The 13,983-nt window shown below is 30.6% G+C and overlaps 1 protein-coding gene across 1 annotated transcript in view; it reads left to right on the forward strand.

Annotated features, from left to right (window-relative positions):
- The first annotated feature begins 540 nt into the window (after positions 1 to 540).
- LOC131853858 (dystroglycan 1) overlaps positions 541 to 13,983 on the forward strand; it is a 121,764-nt gene continuing 108,321 nt past the window's right edge. Inside the window, exon 1 of the mRNA XM_059204924.1 lies at positions 541 to 732. The gene's annotated coding sequence lies outside the window, so the exon portion shown is untranslated. The remainder of the gene's footprint in view (positions 733 to 13,983) is intronic.

Here is a 13,983-nt window from a genome sequence, read left to right on the forward strand (position 1 = left end):
TCATACTACTTCTAAATATATATAGTTGTCTGTATGTGGAATATAATCTTATTTGAAAAAAAAGGTGTATTTCTTATAAAATTGGTACATACACAATAATCAAAACATGTCGCTAGAATGAATGCATGACCAATGCGTTCAGTGTTGTCATCAAAGAAATATGTGAGGTAGGGAGTGGCCATCGACAGTGTCTACTACTGTCTATACTGCATGCGTTACATTACTCTACAGATGACAGTTGAAGTTCTGTTAGTATATTCATCCAAAAACTATATATATGGACACTGGTATAGTTAAATGCAATGAAATAAATATAATCATTATTTTCTCACAGTTATATATAGTGAATTCTCGTAAATTGTCTACATTTTCTTAATGCATGTACGTCATTCGCACCAGCCTATAACGGCAAAAGTAAACCGGAATTTTGTTTCTGACAATTTGACAAATGTCAATTCTGACAAGCGTCCGTTACTTCATGTACTCGGTGTACTTCCGCTGTCATTCGTTCATTCTCTCCTGTTCGGGCTTTCGACTTCTCCCAAAGCCCTAATCCCGCCCACCCTACCATAGCGAATGTTGCGTTAAATCAACAATAAACCAGTAGTGAGCATTGCCCGCAAGTTCGTCCTGCGGTCAGTAATAATGTGTGATTGTGTACTGTTTTGTTTATGAATTGTATCTGTTCTGTGTTTTCTCTCACATTTTCACTTAAAACAAACAAAATCTAAGGTAAGTAATTATTTAAGCAGTAGCTTTACATAAATAATTATAATATTTAATCACAACATCTGAGTTATTCTCTCTGTGTACTAGCGATCATTCATGTGAAAATATGACTGAGATTTAGTTCACGATCACTGCTTTTCTGGTTATTGAGTGTAAGTATATATTGTAATACTTATAATGATATGTACTTATTCGAATGATATAGAAAATAATATTATATTAGAGAATAACTGTTTTGTTGTATTGGTTATGTTATAGATGAAATTAATTACAATGATATCATCTGCTGGCAATCTAAAAAGTACTGTTGTGTAAACATTAACTTGACTAATAGTGATGAAATTCTTGAGTGGGTAGTAACTTATAGTAGATGCCTATAGCATCATTTGAACTAATAAACTATAAAAATAAAGACTCACTACTTAAATATAATATCTAATAATATTAGAGTGCATAATTAGTATAATTTCAAAATTATCTTCTGTAAGTAACTGGTAATAACTAAAAGTGTACAAATAATATTACCCATTGAGCAGAATTGGCAAGCAATAACTGTTTCTGTTTATAATTTCAACCTATTAACATAATGATTTACTTATTTGGATGTACATTTCAATTGTGTACATGACTAGCGGAATACACATTTGTCACTTAAGTAATCACTTAATGAATAATGGATAATCTTAAGTGACAAATTTTCATAACAGGAAATGTTTTAATAGAAGTATCAGGATTTAATTCTTTGTTGCACAAATACTTAGTATACCTACGATGTACTACATATATAATAATTGGGATGTACTCATACAGGAGATTAATTAATTAATTAATACTGATTTAAATGCAGCATGATTTTCATTATCTAAACTTACTAATATTATAAAGAGAAAACCTAGATTATAGACCTTTGTTATGTGCAGAATAAAATTCAGGACCATCTAATTAAACAATTAACCACCCAATTAAAGGCATTAATTAATAATGGAGCATAATTTTTATTATATGTCTGATATCATAAAGAATGATATCATATGAAAAAAAAACTATTTATTAATGGTATATTACTTTCAGAGTGACAGGCTGTATTATTTTAATTCCAATGAATGAATCTCACAAAGTTATAAGCACTCCGACAAAGTCATGGCAAGGCATTGCAATGCCATTAGTTATTCATAAATACTAAATTATCTCTGACTCTGGTTGTTGGATGTTATAATAACAATGCCAGTGCAATGTGTCTATGGTATAATATACAAAATAGTTTACAATAGTGGTTTGAAAATATCTAGATAGATGGTTTCAAGGACAGATTCCATCTAGATATTACAATACAAAAAAAAAAATAGTTTGTAGTGTAATAAAAAATCTTATTGTACTTTAAGATTCTTGTAAGTTTACATGGGAGATATATACTTACTTAAGTTCTAAGTTACAAAGACCACCTAGAACTCACATAATGTATGGTAAAGGTATGGAATTGAAAGTACAGGATATGGAGGCCAACCATCTTAGTCCTCCAGAATATTGATACATGAGGAGTTCCATGTGCATTACATAATAATGTTGTGTACATAGTGCTGATTATATATAGAGGTGACAATTGCCATTCACCATCAGGTGGGCCTTTAGTATTTTTGATATTACAGTTATGTCAATATTAAGTACCTACGTAAAAAGTACAGTACGGTTACTACTGATACATATATTACAACATAATTGCACCTTTTCTCAAATAATGTCGCAACTAAAACGGCCTACTTGAGAAAAGCAATACTAAATTATACTAATTTACATTTTCTTTTCGGGTTTTGGAATATAATTATAACAAAACGATTTTATTGAACGACATCACATAGAATACTATTTCAGCTAAAAGAGAAAAGTGCAATAAAATATGTTTACTTTGTTTTGTACTCTTCCTCAAGGAATAGCAATAACTTATTTTATGACACATGGCACTATTTGAGTCGAGATGCGATATTTATGTTGTTTGAAATCTACTTGTCTATGGTATGGACGAGTAAGTATGCTGTCTTTAGTCGACTATTACCCAGCGGTCGTTCACCCCACCTGAAATAAAATTATTGCACGCAAAACGTTTAAATGTCACGACACGAAATCGTGTAGCTAACGCGCTCCTCACGCACGAAACTAGTCAAATATAAGTATTATATATACAAAATATTGCATATTACAACGTGACAATGTTTAATTACTTAAACAGTGGTCTTTACCAATGGCCATTGGATCTACTTTTTTTCTAATGGATGATGCAATGATGCATCCGCCTGCGCTAACGGTTTAAGCTGGCGGGGCACCAGTGGAGGATGATAAAATGAGCATGAACTCAGGTCAGTTAGCCCAAGTTCACAAAGAATTCATCACGATGGTATCCAAGGGGAACCGCGTGGAGGTCAACCTAAAATAGGTTATTTATCTTAAAATATGGTTAGAGTTTAGAAATTCTATTAAAGTTAATTTTAAAGTTCTTTTGTATCCTTACGCTCATCTAGTTCTTTATGGAAAATTACCTAGTTACTGCCTTCAACTTCATGTGATGTGATGACTATTCAAAAGTGCTTCAATGTAAGTTTATTTGAATAAATGATTTTCTATTCTATTCAACCACCAAATCAAAAAGTTCGGAATAAATCTAAATCCATCTCTTCTAGAGACCTCATACAACCTGTATCTTGCATTATACTCTATGAGTTATTATAAATATCAAGAACGGTCTGTGTCTTCGCTTTGTGATGTGAAAAATACGTGTTTTTGCGTATTTTTTACATTATATTTCACGTGGTTGATCACAACCAGAGGTTAAGGTCTCTAGATAAACAGAAAGGTACGTTGGTACGTAGCTTTCTGTGTATCTAGAGCTCCGCCCGACTTCGCATTAAGACTAAGTACATATGAAATCACGTGACAACACTTCTGTCAAACTGATCTTTACATTTTTTTATTAAAATTTAATAATTAAAATAACTTTTGAATGCCTATTTTATTGAACGCTTCATAAAAGTTAGTGAAATTGGTCTGAGGATTCCAGTGATTATTTTTTCATCAAATATTTAATTTCAACAATTAGTCTAATTATTAGGATGAAGAACATTACTCATTATGTACTTAAGCAAGCATGGCATGACAAACTGTTTGTTTGAGGGACGGACGGACCGACGGAGTAACTTGCTTATGTTCAACTCATACTCCCCCACTTTACTATCCAATTAACAATATTACGGCTTAAGTTATGTGGATATTTATAACATCTTGATCATATTAAATAGGTAATTTGTTAATGTATATTATATAAGTGGTATCATAATTATGAATGGTACAAGGTAAGGTACCATTACGGTATTTAGATAGCACCGTCCCTTCTTTTCCTGGCTTGAAACATTAACATAAATGTAAATAATTATTAACGTAGCCACATAAACTGGTCAACTTCTCCAAATATAATTATTAGGATCGTGATTTAGAATTTATAGATTTACACTAGATGGCGCTGTATCTAATACATATATATATAGCATATGTTCTTATTTATTTTGTACCTACGGTGTAATAATTCGATTGTAATATAGTGAAAGTTTACGTTTATTTTTCAAACATTATGCTTTAAAATATGTTTTGTATAGTAACAATGTAATTATTAAATTACATAAAATTTAACACGTTGCGTAGAGAAGTGAAATTACCACAGAACATTTCTAACACAGCGGAGAAATGAATTCAGTTCACTTCATTTTAATAATTATCCCATTCACTTAATTCTGATACGGTCATTAAAGAGATCATTCTTGAGCCATGGAATTAATTTGATCTACATACAATACACGTATATATGTAGTAAATACATTAACAGGTAATAATCGTTCATGTTTTAATTGTTTTTATTTAATTAATGCTATTAATTATTGATATGTTTAAATCTGAACAGGTAAAATAGGCACTACGATAATATTGGTTAATTAATTATCGTGTATCCGGTTAGATAAAACTTTACTAATAAGGAAATGTTCCAATTAAGTTTTCAGTAGATAAATTAGTTTAGTTCTCAGTGTGGAATTCAAGAGTATTATTAAAATATTAAAGTGAATGACTTTTACGGCTTTTCGACTAAGACTTTTTTAAATCATTGAGAGCTTCAAATGAAGTTACTACGAACGTTCCTATGTCTAATTTATAAGATATTTTGCGTTATCTAGTATCAATTATGTATCTAGTAGGTACTTAATTGACGGACTTAGTGATCTAGCGATTTTGCACACCGCTTTGTTTTCCTATGATTAGGGGTTCGATTCCTCGCACGGTTTAAACATTTGTATTCAGAAGTATGAATGAGTGCTCACACTCATTCATAATTCTCCCTCTGAGAAAACACTTATACCAATCCTCATATTGGTATGAGTGTTTTCTATGTGTTTATGTACTATATTTCCAAAAAAGTATTTCTGTCAGTTATCCAGTACCACAAGCGTCATTAGCTAGATGTTGCTGAATTGTCCTTGGTCACTGAAATGTTTATTGTTATTATTATTATACTTACTGTTTATATTATACTACGTAGATGTCATTAGGAGTTATTAGACTCTTGGATTTGTATTTGATTAATTCTGTACGCATTGCATTTCAAGGTTATCTAAGAAGGCACTCAACTTGACAATCATTTATAATATATTTTAAAACTTTAAATTGGCGTATTATTATCAACTAGCGCATCCTTTGTTTTTCATAAATACAATGTTTTGCTACGGATATAGAATCGATATTTTAAGCTCGACTTCTAGCAGCACCTACATTGGTGAAAACTGAATTTATTTCCATGTTGTAGTATTTGTATGACAATATATAGATAGACTTTCTAATTCTATTGTAATGGAATTAATTCTGTTACTCTAATAAAGATCGTATTTTTTTTCTTACTTATTATACACTGTATCCTAAGGAGATAGAAACCATCGCTTCTAAGAATATCCTACCATTCTTGTCCCTCTAAGCAGCGAACTCTAAAAAATACAAGCACAATAGATAACTCTACAAAAATACTCTATAAGTCGCAGTGTTATCTAAGCATCAAGTAATAGTCCAAACCCTTTAATAAGAAATGTTTTTCTTTCCAATATAACTATACAGACATCGGTCTCTTACAATTATATTTATGTATAGGAATGTACCTTTTATGCACTAACTAGTTCACTTGATCGAAGTCGAGAGACTGATCCAAACTATTGAGAGAATACATATACTACCAATCACGTAGTTTTCAGAGATAAAAGAATAGAGGGGGTCACACGTTCCGTTTTGTGTTACACTGCGACGGTCACGAACCATTGGGTCCTTTGTGACAAGTTGGGTTGATGGTGAAAATGGCGCCATAAAAAGTAATATCGAAATTGCTGAAACCTACTTTCTCTATGTAAATAGCTTTTTTCATAAAAACCAGAAATATTTACTAGTGTTACGAAGCTATTGGGGTTTTTTATCTGTTTAGGTGAGCAAGTAAATCATCTGTATCTCATAAAGTTATAATCCGCTCGTAAGTATTTTGGTTGTTGTACTGTTTTTCAAGTTATTTTCATAATTTGGAAGAGTTATCATTTAATCTTAATTTTACCCTCTGTATTACGTTCCTCGCATAACATCTTAAGAAATTGTAAAGACGAATAACTTGAGAATTTTGGTTTAATTCAAGATGTGCCATAATTGGGGAGAGCTCGACTGCGGTTACTTAAATCAGTCTACGTTTATTAAACTTTCATTTCTTGCGTATGAAATAAAGGATAAAAATGTCGACAGAATAAATTTCGAGAGAATCAATTGTTTTGTTTAAAAAATATTTTCAAATTAACTAAATACGGACAACTGCTGTTTCAATAATTATATCAAATTTAAACCACAGAATGAAAAATTAATGTTTTATTTCCGGTATTTTTTATTATAATACGAATTCTAAGAATACTGAAATCATTTTTTTATCGTACTCTACGATGATGCGACTCTACGATAGTAAAATGTAAGAAGTGAATGCTATAAACTATCGACATCTTATTATAATTTACGATTTAAGGCTATTAATTCTAAGCAAGATTTACATAAATCACTTTCATTATAATTTTCCTATCATAATTTAAACATACCTATATTTCAATAGAATATATTGTTTATTTTGTAAATATATTAGAGAGAGAGATGAATGAGGCTTCCGTCGACGTAGTTACTGTATTGAAAAAACGCTGATGTAAAATAAAGCAGAAAATGAAACCCTGTAGAAAGCGCAAATAACAATAAATAAGAATAAATTCAAATTTAATTTAATTAAAATGCATAAGCGTAAGGTGCGTATTTTATGCGTCACGTTCGTCGACCCAATAAATGTGCTGAGTCAGCTGCGTTCATTGCCTGTACCCGATTGCGTTTACATTGAATATATTCCAGTTACAATTCATTGATACCCATCTTTTTTTGCACGTGCCGATTATTGTACCTTTTTTTACGTCGTATTGCTTAATAAGCACATACGCTCAATAAGTAATGCGCACGCATTATTGTCAATCATATTTTTTTATTTAATCTATTTGTTTTTACAAAATCAATTTAAGGAATTAAATGGCAAACTGTACACCGCATATTCAAGTAAATACTAAATAAGAAAAATTTGCTTTCTTGCTTTAATTGTTTAACTAATTGTTATTAAATTTAGTATACATTTGTAATTTGGGATGGATGTGTATTTCTTGCCTGCTCTTTTAATTTGCCAAATGCATTCACTTGTTTTAGAGAAGACAATTAACCTAAAAAATGTAGTTTTGACGGCAGCACAGAAAATGACCCTTAATGAAGTCAGGATTCGCTTTTCCCAATCCATAGGCATTTTGAGATTTTTATCCGGATCCATCATGGTCAGTCAGATTAGTCGGACGGAAGACAATAACTTAAAATGGAAGTTACATTTCTAATTATTAACTTAGTTAAATATATTCGCCTGTGTATGTTCTTCGTGCGATGTGTAGAGATACATCATGAAACTTTAGTTCTGTTAGTTTTGACAGAATCTTCCGTTAGGAAACTTATATTAGTATAGCTAAAACATTATTTATAGAGGATACTCCTAAATAGAAGTAAATTCAGAAACTTCGCCAAACGATATGTCTCCTTTCAGAAGGTATTGTTTTTCTCATTGGATACCCCAGTTTACAAAAGCAACTTTAGTAAAGGGTACAATTTAAATAAAAATTAAATTAGTTATCCATTGTAGCTCAGTTCAGAGCTGAATTTATGGTAGATGTTCCTCTACTACGTTATAATGAGCTAGGTGACAGCAGAATAATGATTTCCTTTTCCTTGGGAACATTATTATAAAACAATTATTTTATATGTTTTTGACAATAATATTTGTCATATTTTCACATATTAATTTTGTTGCTTAGTGAAAGTGATTCAGTTTCATGAGTCATACTTTCGACTAGGTATACCTTATACGAGTAACCTTGTAAAAATGGAAGAAGTAAAGCCAGTTTGTTTACAAACAATATAACACGTTGTGTGGTTAGTCAACTAAAGCTATGTTTATAAAGTGACATAATACATGAATCAAACTATGTTTATCTTCATATAAAATAAACTCAAGAATGAATTGATGATATAGGACGAACGAATGCCTACGGGCAATGTCACAATAAGTAAATCATTCTTATTTTTCTATAAGACCAGTGGTCGTTTGTTCTTTTATTTGTAAACGCCATTTATATATGGTAATGAAAATACAACAATTATTACATCACTTGGTCAGATATTTTTCTCAGCTTCTTTAGTCTGTATGTCAAACCTTATTTGGCAATATATCCCCTTCAGCCTGTTTTACATAAAACCTTAACACATAAAGAAATAAACAGTCAGTTTTCGCCTCGTCACTATTTTACGATTTTCCTATATATGTAAAATTTTATTAAGAAATATCAAATAGCTACTTAACATAACTTATCCGCATTAATACTGATACATTTGTAGCTGATACTATACATTTTTATGAAGCTTTGTAAAATGTCAATAATATATGCCATGTCATAAATAACTGAACGCAAGTTTAATTCCCAACAACATTTATTAGACTTTGGTATGTTTAACCTATGCATGAATCACATAGACCAATACACTGAAAAAATATATAGATAATCAAAGTTTTGTAATAAAGAACATTTTTGGTGGTATTCACAAAATTCAATATTGTACAATATTCAATTATAAATAGTAAAACTATTTTAATTATTAGTAAATTATAATCAATATTTTGGTGTTTATTACTAAAGTTTTAGTAGTTTACAAAAAATATTGTCTAAGTATTTACATCAGCTGTTTGTGTACTACTGTACGGTACCGTTCTTGTGTATGGGTACTACATAACACAAGCTCTACTTACCGTGCAACTAGATGGCGCTGAGTTAATTGTTCGTGGTTCTTTATTTATTTATTTAATGATTTCCTTCTGCAGAAAGGTTGTTTGAAAGTGATTACTTAACAATAAAACATCCTTACGTATAAATATTACTGATATTAAATTGGCAGTTTGCCAGTGCATATAAATCATCTATTGTTATAAATCTCAAGTTACAGAAGTCGAATATAAATCATCGATAAGAAATATTTATCTATTTTGTATGTTAGATTTACTATACTTATCTTGTTGTATTGATATAGGTAATATCTATACTAGTATAATTAAAAGAGGTAGCGTATTTTGTTACCGAGGATAATTTATTCCATAACCACTGCATCGATTTGAGAAATTGTTTCATTGTTTGAAAGGTACAGTATTCCAGAATGACATAAGGTATAGATTATGTTACTATATTCAAAATTAAAAAACTTATGACAACATTTGTTCGCTATGTAATAATGTTTCCGAGCTAAACCGAAGGCGTGCTCTAGTCATTGATAAAAATCATTTATCTACGTTACTCTGGTAGATTTACTATTGCTTATCTCGTATAATACATTATAGTATATAGTAAATAATGTTTATTATTTATTATCTGTGGTATGTAGGTATGTCCGATAATGTTGGCGCCATATCGACCTCGGCATACAGAACACTCGCTGAGTGAGTCATTACAGACCAAGATGAAACGGGTGGCCCTATAATATATGTATGAATGGAGGTTTAATAGACAGGCGTTTAATTTAATGTAATTCATAGAAAATATATTCAAAATGTAGTTGATGAGAATGTATAGTATATCTAAATACATACTATTATTATAAATGGAGTGCACCAGTGGAGGATGATAAGATGATTATGAGGTCAAATCAATTAGCGCATCGTAACAAAATACAAGAAATTTATCACAATGGTTTGCAGGGGGAACCGCGTAGAGGTCAGCTTGACACGGTACATTACTAGCAATGAATTCATCAGTTACCAGCAATCCTCTTAATTTTTTGTTGGAAGCAACAGTATTTAATTAAAAAGTAAGTGCTAAGAATAAATTCGCTTATTACAACAGACACGAAGTATTTAAGGTCAATACACGCTCTACTTTATTAGTAATTGATCTGCAGCCAATCCTGTGGCCATCCCACTCGTTTACATTGTCATTCAGGCGTCCGGTACTCAGTACCTACTAATATAGTGATGTGACAAACTGACATGACATGCCACAAGGGATAGTCTGGATTCCGTAGCATACTTTATTTAAACTTTATTGACCAATAAATAATGGTACAAATGGTGGACTACATAATTAATAAAGATATACATAATATAACATATACATATATATACACTTACATTTAATATGATGATTACATTACTTGTTCTGTGACAGTGATGATGAGCATGAACATTTTTTTAAAGTATTCAAATTTTGGCATTCTAATAATTTTATTGGACGTTTCTTTATAGTCACGATATGTTTCATTTATGTCAAAGAAACATATACATACTCAATACCTATTATAGTATACTAATATAGTGATGTGACAGACTGACATGACATGCCACAAGGGATAGTCTGGATTCCGTAGCATTCTTTATTTAAACTTTATAGACCAATAATGGTACAAATGGTGGACTACATAATTAATAAAGATATACATAATATAACATATACATATATATATATATATACACCTACATTTAATATGATGAATACATTACTTGTTCTGTGACAGTGATGATGAGCATGAACATTTTTTTAAAGTATTCACATTTTTGCATTCTAATAATTTTATTGGACGTTTCTTTATAGTCACGATATGTTTCGTTTATGTCAAAGAAACATACTAAATGTTTCTTTTATTTAAATAGAAATATTTTCGCTTATTTCTCTCAGAACTATTCTCGAGAACTACGTAACTCTCCTATTTTCTTTATGTTAAATAACCTAACGACACACTTAATGATAAGTGTTTTTTTAATGGGTGATTATTGAATGGTGCCCTCTCCTACATTAAATATTTACGCTGACGGTGCACCAGTGGTGGATGATAGCATGAACAAGAGGTCAGGTCATTTAGACCACAGTGACCAATTCACTACATTCAACTCAAATAAGTGTTAACAATACATGTGAAGCATATCAAATCATAATATGACGTCCAGGTACCACTCATGCCTTACCTTGTACCTTCACTGCCATGTCTCACCCTCCAACTGAAACACATTTGACAACAAAACCAAGACTACTTATTTTCTAAGTTTTTAATTTTGCACATAGATTCCAGTGTTATCTACATATTTATAATAGCGATAAGATATACCTACTACCCACAGATTCGCAAAACCAGAAATTTGTTATCAGTTTCAGTTATAGATATTAACCCGTAATTGCTAGTTGGAAAGTGTAATGGCTATGAATACTCGAGTACGCTTCTTTTTAAACTACTTTCTTATGCGGTTTTAATTGTTCAACTGTTTACTATTAATAATTTTCCTTATTTAAAATTTTTTTGTTAAAGATTGACGGAAAACGGAGCATCTAACGGGTTGAGTGATTGATCGTCTGTTTTTATTAAGTGATGAATGATTGAAAAATTTATAGCAAAAACTATCGTTTAATGAATACATTTCGTTTAAATCAACTGGTTGAAATTTTTTCGGTAGTGTAAATCGGCAGTGGATAAGAAATATTTTAATACGCCTGTAGCCTGTACATAGTTCAAAATAAGTAGTCATTCGAGTCTTCGTAGTATTTTACGAAGAACCGAATGTTAGTAATAATTAAGTAAATTTGTTTCTCAATATTGGACTTTGACAAAGATCAACTTTGTCAAAGTCCAATATTGTTAAATCGCATGTTATTACTGTATGCTATATAATTATTTATTTAATCTAAACAGATATCACTTGACTATGTGACAATGATATAGATACCTGTACCTGAATATATAAGGTATCCGTCTGGTTGTAAGTTTTTCACGACTGAACGGCTGAACAGATCTTAAATAAATTTTATATGAAGACAGACTTTATTAACGACGACAGACATGTTAAATTTTATGGTCAAAATAATAAGGAATGGGGATGAAAATTTGTGTAGATGAAGTTGTGGGTAACGGTTAATTTTATGAATGAATGAATCGTAGGTGTGTATATATGTATATATCATTTACTTACGTAGAATCAGGAGTTGTTGTTTTTTTTTATTGTATGTAAAGGCTATAGACATAGATTCATCTCGTTTTATAGTCGATAAAGGATTATTCAATCGCATCACTATCAATATAGTTTCATTCGGGCGGTCGTCACCCAATAAAGTGATTAATTCAGGCCATAGTCCTCATCCATTTGTAATTAGGGTCATTGTTGGTTGCATCAACATCTGGTTGGACAATTGGATGCTTTATGGTTCACAGTTACAGTATGATAGGTAATTATTGGTTCATTTTGTTTATTGTTATTACAATGAATTAGATATTGGACAATATTTCTATAGGCCCTAATGTCTTTACATGTTATTTAGTAAGATAACAAAATTTAAATCTTTCTTACTAATATTATAACGCGAAAGTTTCGGAGTATGTGACGGATGGATGTATGTTTGAAATACTGACATAAAATGTCAAGTATGATGCAACAAAGTTGTGCTGGTCTAGTGAATAAAAAATAATAATAAAATAAATAGTAATAGTAATTAAAAAAACGGGAATTTAACAATATGGTGTTGTAATACTAAGATGTCGTAAACAATATATCAATTGTTATTTTTTATTGTTTCGGTATTGGTTTTCAAAATCAATTAAAAAATAGTCCTGGAAGATTCACACATCGTCAACTGGTTCTTAGATAGCCCGTATATATATATATATATATATATTTTTTTTAATATCTACATACTAAGAAAACTAATACGCTACAATACGAATAATCGTGTTCATTACGACACATGTTTGTACTATACGAGAATCGAACCCGAGATCATAGGAAGTACAGCAGTTGTGTATATCTATTCTTGAATTCGCTTCTCATTTGTAATGTTAATGAAATACTGACAACACCAACTGATACCGTCATTGCTTCCCCAAATCGAGTTGACTCTTGTTGGCTTTGGTAGTTGAAAAACGATTTTCTGTACTGTAAATCTTGTCCACAATCAGAGCAATCAGGTTGTATTTGAATAGAACTGATTTACATAATTATCTGATGCGCCAAATACCCGAACAAGAAATTGCGTAACGTAGAAATAAAAATAAAGACTTCAGTTTAATAAAGAAAAAAAACAGATATTTTATACCTTACTGCAGAGTCTTTGTACCTTTCTAAGTTTTTTGTTTGTAAACCAATTGTAATAAAACAAACACAATTTTAAGTGAAGCTTACCACAATACAACATTGAACCGCACACGTATGAGTTAAGTCGTTTCTGAGATTAACATGCACATACGTAAAGACAACTAGACAATAATTCTAACACTTAATTGCACATTATACATCTTTATTATACAAAACTTTTAGGATTAGACTCTACTATCTCAACTATTTATACTTGGGATAGCAGAGGCATATAGTTTTTACACCGCTCAAGAACAGAAAATAGACAGAAAATATCTTTATGTGCACATTCAATAAGGTCATTAAAGAAAAAAAATATTTTGTATACCTAGTAATAAGTACACTACAATAAAATACAAATACAGTAAATTTATCAAAAAGTTTAAGAACACTTTCACAAGTATTCATTAGATACTGACTAAATATTATCATAACTGTATTCGGAGAATGTATTTTCCTGCATTAAGTTATCTTCATAAGTG

The sequence above is a fragment of the Achroia grisella genome, unplaced genomic scaffold, assembly GCF_030625045.1.
Source record: "Achroia grisella isolate CSIRO2021 unplaced genomic scaffold, CSIRO_AGI_Agris_v1 utg906, whole genome shotgun sequence".
NCBI lineage: Eukaryota > Metazoa > Arthropoda > Insecta > Lepidoptera > Pyralidae > Achroia > Achroia grisella.